A 6,992-nucleotide genomic window follows, 5' to 3' on the forward strand; every position below is an offset into this window, starting at 1 on the left:
CATCTTACTTCCCAAGTGTCTCTTGAATTCATCTGGCTCCCCTCTGTTCCTACCATCATTTGCTCTTATTCAGGCCTCATTATCGTTCACTTGGACTACTGCTTCTTTTTTTTTTTTTTTTTTTTTAATTTTTATTTATGATAGTCACAGAGAGAGAGAGGCAGAGACATAGGCAGCGGGAGAAGCAGGCTCCATGCACCGAGAGCCCGATGTGGGATTCGATCCCGGGTCTCCAGGATCGCGCCCTGGGCCAAAGGCAGGCACCAAACCGCTGCGCCACCCAGGGATCCCTGGATTACTGCTTCTAATTGGTTTCCAGGTCTCCACCATCATATCTTTCTAATCCATTATTCACACAGCTGCCAGGGATTTTTCTTAAAACTCTTACCTGCTTCCCTATTGCCAATGCTAAATTCAAACTCTTTAGCCTGCCATGCAAAACATTACAAAATCTGGTCCTTTCCCTAGAATCTTCTCTCATACCATTCCCACCTATCCCATCCCCACCCCCAAACTTCATAATCTAACCAAACATTACTAATTGTAGTTCCTCCCAAACACTGTGGGTTTCCTTTCCCCATGTTCTCCATGCACACATATTCTTTCTCCCTACAAAATATATCCTTCCCCACTTTGCTACCTAAAAATTTCATTCCTCAAAACTCAACTTAGTTGTCACATCCTCTTGCAAGCCTTTCCTGAAATCTTCCCACAGAGATAATCACACTCTCCTTTGTGATATCTGTGTCCCTTGCACACACTTCAGCAGTTGCACTTACCACACCGTATTGTGATGACACTAGCATCTCTCTCGTCTCTCCCTCCACACTGCTGAGCTCCTTGAGGACAAGGACAGCATCTTGTTCATTTCTGATTCCCTTGTGCCAATCCAGCATTTTCTAATAATGATAAGAATGAATAAGGCACACATTTGTTGGTCAGTATGTGCCAGACTATGCTAAACTCTCTCTCTATATATAATTTAATTCTAACACATAAAAAGAACTGTTATTGTCCTTATCTTACCAATGAGACAACTGAGGCTTTGAAAGTTTGTGGAACTCAAATGATATATGAAAAATCATTTTTTAAAAGTATCATTTAGATCATTTTTTAAAAGTATCAATACTTTTACAGAGTTAGTTTAATTTTTAAAGGGAAAACACACAACTATTCTACAGTAGTGGATAGAAACAGACTGTTTTAATTTAAAGTAATGGTACAGAAGGCCAAATAAATACCCTTGATGTCAAGTGAAATAAGAAAACAATCCTGCTGTTACTCTGTATGATCTTATTATATGCGATGTTATGAATATTTTTATATTGTAAACTGATAAGTATTTTTTTCAAAACCCCTTCTGCATAAGTGGGGAAGGAGAGATCTAAATTCAAAGAGTCACCATCAGAATGCACAAGAAGTTGCTGGAGGAGCATCTGGATGGCTCAGGTGGTTAAGTGTCCAGCTCTTGATTTCGGCTCAGGTCATGATCTCAGGGTTGTGAGATCAAGCCCCCAGTCAAGCACCATACTGGGTATGAAGACTGCTTAAACTTCTTTCTCCTTCTGCCCTTTCTCTTTTTCTCTCTCAATAATAAATAAAATTCTTTAAAAGAAGAAAAGATTCTCTCTTTTCCTCTCCCCCCCCCACACCCCCCTCTTAAAAAAAATAGTTGGTGATGAGGATACCAAAATATTGTGTGAGATGCCTGAGGTCTAAATGAGTTAATATTTGTAAAGCACTTCAAAGAGTGCCTGGCACATAGGAAGTACTATATTATTGCTACTGCTATTACTGTTGTTGCTGTTAAGATCTTCAATAGCTCCCAATCCAGTGGTACAGATAAGCACATAAGCTGGTAACAAGCAAGGTGATGAATGAATAATACAGCTATGTTCCCAGAGGGGGAAGGGGCAGGCATCTTCCCTGGGAATAGGAAGAAGGGCAGGGAAACAAGATGGTATCCAGAGATCACATGACTGAGGAAGGTGCAAGTTGCTCGCACTAGAGCACACCACCAAACTTCTGCAAAAACATCTGCCAGCAAATCTCTAATATTTGAAGTTTCCCCACTATTCTAAGCATTCTTTGGCGCTGGCACAGGGATGGCGCATTAACCACTGGGCAAAAGAATAAGACTTTCACCAAGTTGACATGAAAGTATGCAGGAGGGAGAAAGGTGAAGCTTATGATAGTGTGGCCCTGTACTCAAAGGAGGTTCCAACTCCATGTGGAAGTCCAACTGGGATAATCACAACTCCATGAAGGAAAAGCACATGCCCATCCCCCAGGCTGTAGTCCCTCCCTAGCAGAGGAGAGACAGCTGGGCGCAGCCTTGGTGATGTATGCCCTGAGCAAGAAGGAAGGGCTAGACAGCAGAGGCCCTCATCCAGCTTGGCAGGCACTGCCCAAGAAGGCCCACTTCTTTCCTCCAAACCCATGCCAGGTGTCTAGCACACTAACCCAGTGTTTCCTAAGCCAAACGGCATGGAAGGCTGCTTAAAAGTCTACATTCTTTACCACAGGCCATTAACTTTATACGTAGGCAAACATATTTATGTTCCTCCCGTTCTTCAATAAACAGAGTAAAGAAACTTTCTGTGGGTAGTTCACTCTGGGCCAGTGAAATGAGGGCAGGTATTCTGATGGGAATAACTAATGAGACACATACAGAAGAAAAAGTTAAACATTCAACAGAGGAACACTGTTGGTGGAATTAAATAGATACAACTTTTTTGGAGGGCATTTTGGCAATGGCTATCAAAATTGACCTAGCAATTCCACTTTGCCAAATTTATCCTATGTATATACTCCTTGACATGTATTTAAGGATGAACAATGCTCCATTATTGGGGGGAAGGAGAGGGCTTTTTTAACTGGAAATAAGCTAAATGTCCATCTATAGGGTGCTACTTATGAGGCAGTCTAACACCTAAAGCTTCTGGATATACATGAAAATGCAAGGTTCAAAACAGTATATCTATTACAATCATACCTATATAAAAACATCTGTTTATCATATATCTAAATATCTATAAATTTACAATATTGATATATTTGTATATGTGTTAGAAATGCCTGGAAAGATACATACGTGACAAATTGGCAGCTTAGGGACAAATCTGATCCACAGGGAGATTTGTTTATTGTTTTTGTTTTGTTTTAAATTTAAATCTGAATGCCTTTAGGAAGGGGTCCCATATAGCCCTCTTAACTCTACTATCTTACACTTTTCAAATCCCTGAGTTGTTCCTTGCCTGGCCCATAAATGCAAGTGAGAAGACAAATGGGCATGTGTGGGGGTAGCTGGAGGGGTGCTTTAAGTTTTTATTTTCTGCTTCCATCTAATCTGCGAACATGACTTTTATGACTTAAGCGAGGGTGGGGTAGAGATTGACATCTTTCATTCTCAAGAGTAGGACTGGAGGAAAATAAGAGTAGGACTGGAGGACTGGAGTAGGACTGGAGGACTTTCTTCCTGAAAGAAGAGGCACTGATTTGGAAGCTATTGCTATAGTCCAGATAAAGAGCAAGGAGCATCTGAACAAGCCAGTAAATGCAAGGATGAACTGTGAAACCCAGATTTGAAACTTCTTTTTAAATCCCTTATCAGCCACTGCAGTTAAAAGAATGCACAGGCTTTTCTTTTTTCTTCCTTTCTTTCTTCATCGTGAAAAATTGCAGCCTATGGTTTATCACATGGGCCACTGGGCAGGGCTCTGTTGTGCTCTGTGGGAATCTAGCTCTGCTCAAAGCACGCCTGGAGAGTCTCATTTTCCCATGCCTGCAAATTAATTTCTTTCTCTTCACTGTGTTGATACCAGCTGTATAGAAAGCAGGAGTCTTTACCAAAAGGTATAGCAGAAATCAAACTCTGATGTCCCTGGACAGAGTCAACCAGATAGTACTGTCCTGGCACTTGTTGTCTACCTTGTAGAATCAGTGGTTTCCACAGTTAACTTTGAGAGAACATTAGAAACCCCACAGCCTCCAAGTAACAGTAAAGCTTTACCTTAAAATAAGAACAAGGAAAACTTCCAAATGAAACATTACCTTGTTTTTGGCAGTAGCTAAAAGACAGCCTGGTGTGAGTCCTGGATGCCATATTATGCTCTCTCATCTACTGGAAGTTCTTCAGTTGAATGAAATTATTTATTTGAAAAGGTTTTGTTGAAGTTAGGCTGGTATTTCAGAGACTTTCTCTTCTGTGGTCTGAGCAGTGGGGAATGCAGTATGGTACTAAGTTGGAGAGACTGGGGCATGAATAAAGTCAGATCCATGACTTACTCATCTCTTTAGCTGGTTCATTTCTCAAAAATAGAAAAGGAGAGAGAGGGATAGAAAAGAGGATGGGGAGGGGGATGGAACACAGAAGTTTTATAATTATACAATGGGTTACTGCCCACTCGTAACCCACTCTACCCTCATTCCCACTATGTCTGTCTCAAAACATTATGCCTGTCACGGATGTTCAAGTCCTTCCATGCAAATCTGAATTAATACATGTAATTCAAATGTCTTCGCCTGATTGATAAATAAAATGTAGTATATGATACAATGGAATATTATTTGGCAATAAAAAAGTACAGGTACTTGATACCACATGGATGAATCTTGAAAAGATTGTGTTAAGTGAACAAGGCCAGACACAGAAGACCACATATTATATGATTCCATTTCTATAAAACATCCAGAAGAGGCAAATCCATAGAGACAGACAGATTAATGATTGCCTCGGGCTAGGGGAGAAGTAGGGGAAGAAGAATGATTGCCGATGGATGTAGAGTTTTTTTGGGAGGTGGTGAATATATTCTAAAATTGATAGTGATAATAGTTACACAATTCTGTGAATAAGCAAAAGACCACTGAATTGTATATTCTAAAGACGCAAATTATATGGTAGTTACATCTCAATAGAGTTGTTATTGAAAAATAAAAAGAAGATATTTACCAAGGAAACATTCATGTAAAAATCTGAAGTAGCTAATAAAATATATTATTATATTTATATATAACATATTATTATATATATTTTAAAATGTCTTGGAACAAGGAATATTACTGTAGATTAAGAAGAATTTCGGGGATCCCTGGGTGGCTCAGTGGTTTAACGCCTGCCTTCGGCCCAGGTCGTGATCCTAGAGTCCCGGGATCGAGTACCACATCAGGCTCGCTGCATGGAGCCTGCTTCTCCCTCTGCCTGTGTCTCTGCCTCTCTCTCTCATGAATAAATAAATAAAATCTTTAAAAAAAGAATTTCACAATAATGAAAAAGTAATCAATTCATGAAAAAAAGTTCTAAGTGTGTGTGCATATGATAACAGAGTTTTGAAATAACAAGCAAAAACTGATGAAACTTAGAGGAGAAATAGACAAATCCACAATTATAACTGGGAATTTTCATATTCCTCTTTTATAGAGGAAATAGAAAATGAGACCATCAAACACTTGAACAACACTATCAATTTGAACTAAAGTGCCATTTAAAGAAAACTCCATCCAACAAAAGTAGAACACATAGTCTTTTCAACTGAACATGAAATATTCACCAAAACAGATTATAGTCTGGATCATAAAACAGGTCTCAATAAATTTAAAAAGATTGAATCAATATGACATATAGTTCTCTAACCACAATGGAATTAAATTGTAAATCAATAACAGAAAAATATATGGAAATGCTTAAATGCTTTGAAATTAAACACTAGACATCCAAGTAATCCATGGATCAAATAATAAATCATAAGAGAAATTATTAAATATTTGAGCTGAATGGAAATAAAAACACAACATATCAAAATTTGTGGGATACAGCTAAAGCTGTGCTAAAAAGGAAATTTATAGCAATGAATGATTATATTCAACAAGGAGAAATGTCTCAAATCAAAAATCTAATCTTCCATCTTAAACTGTAAAAAGAAGAGCAAAGAAAATCCAAGTTACTAGAAAGAAGGAAATAATAAAGAGCAATCAATGAAATAGAAAAGAAAAAAACAATAGAGAAAAATCAATGAAAATTAAAGCTGATTCTTTGAAAAGATCAATAAAATTAATAAAACTCTAGCTAGACTAATCAAGGAAAAGAAAAAGAACACAAAACTTACCTATACCAGGAATAAAAGAGGACAGAATACAGATCCTCAGACATTAGAAGGATGTAAAGGAAACATTATAGACAACTTTATCCCAATAAATCCAACAAGTTCAATGAAACAGACAAATTCTGTGAAAAATACGAACTACTGAGATCATTCAGGAAGAAAGAGATCAACTGAATATCCTTATATCTACCAAATAAATTGGACTCATGGTTAAAGAAACCTTCCCACAAAGAAAACTCCAAGCCTCGGTGGCTTCACTGGTGTATGCTACCAAATATTTCAGGAAGAAATAATCCCAATTTTACACAAAGTACTCTAGAAATAAAAGAGCCAGGGACATTCCCAATTCATTTTATGAGGCCAGCATTATTCTGTTGCCAAAACCAGATGAAGGCATTACAAGAAAACTAAATACCAATATCCTTATAAATATAGATGCAGAAATCCCTAACAAATCTCTGGCAAATTGAATCTAACAGTATATAAAATGAGTAACACATCATGATAAAATGGGATTTATCCCAGGAATGTAAACTTGTCTTAATATTCAAAAAACTATCATTGTAATTCACCACAATAACAGACTAAAAAAGAAAAATCATTTCAATAGAGGCAGAAAGCATTTGACAAAATTCAAACTCCATTCTTGATCAAAATTCTTAGCAAACTAGGAAGCGAACTTCCTCAACCCCCAAAAAGAAAAACCTATCTCTGACATTATTTTTAATGCCTTCTTTACTATATAGGGACCAAAGATGTCTGCTAATCACATTTTTATACAGCAATTTACTGGAGGCCCTAGTCAGTGAAATAATGCAAGAAAAAAAGAAATAAAATCACACATATTGAGAAGGAGTAAGCAAAATTGCCTCTATTTACACACAACATGAC

The sequence above is a fragment of the Canis lupus genome, chromosome 14 (genome assembly GCF_011100685.1).
Source record: "Canis lupus familiaris isolate Mischka breed German Shepherd chromosome 14, alternate assembly UU_Cfam_GSD_1.0, whole genome shotgun sequence".
NCBI lineage: Eukaryota > Metazoa > Chordata > Mammalia > Carnivora > Canidae > Canis > Canis lupus.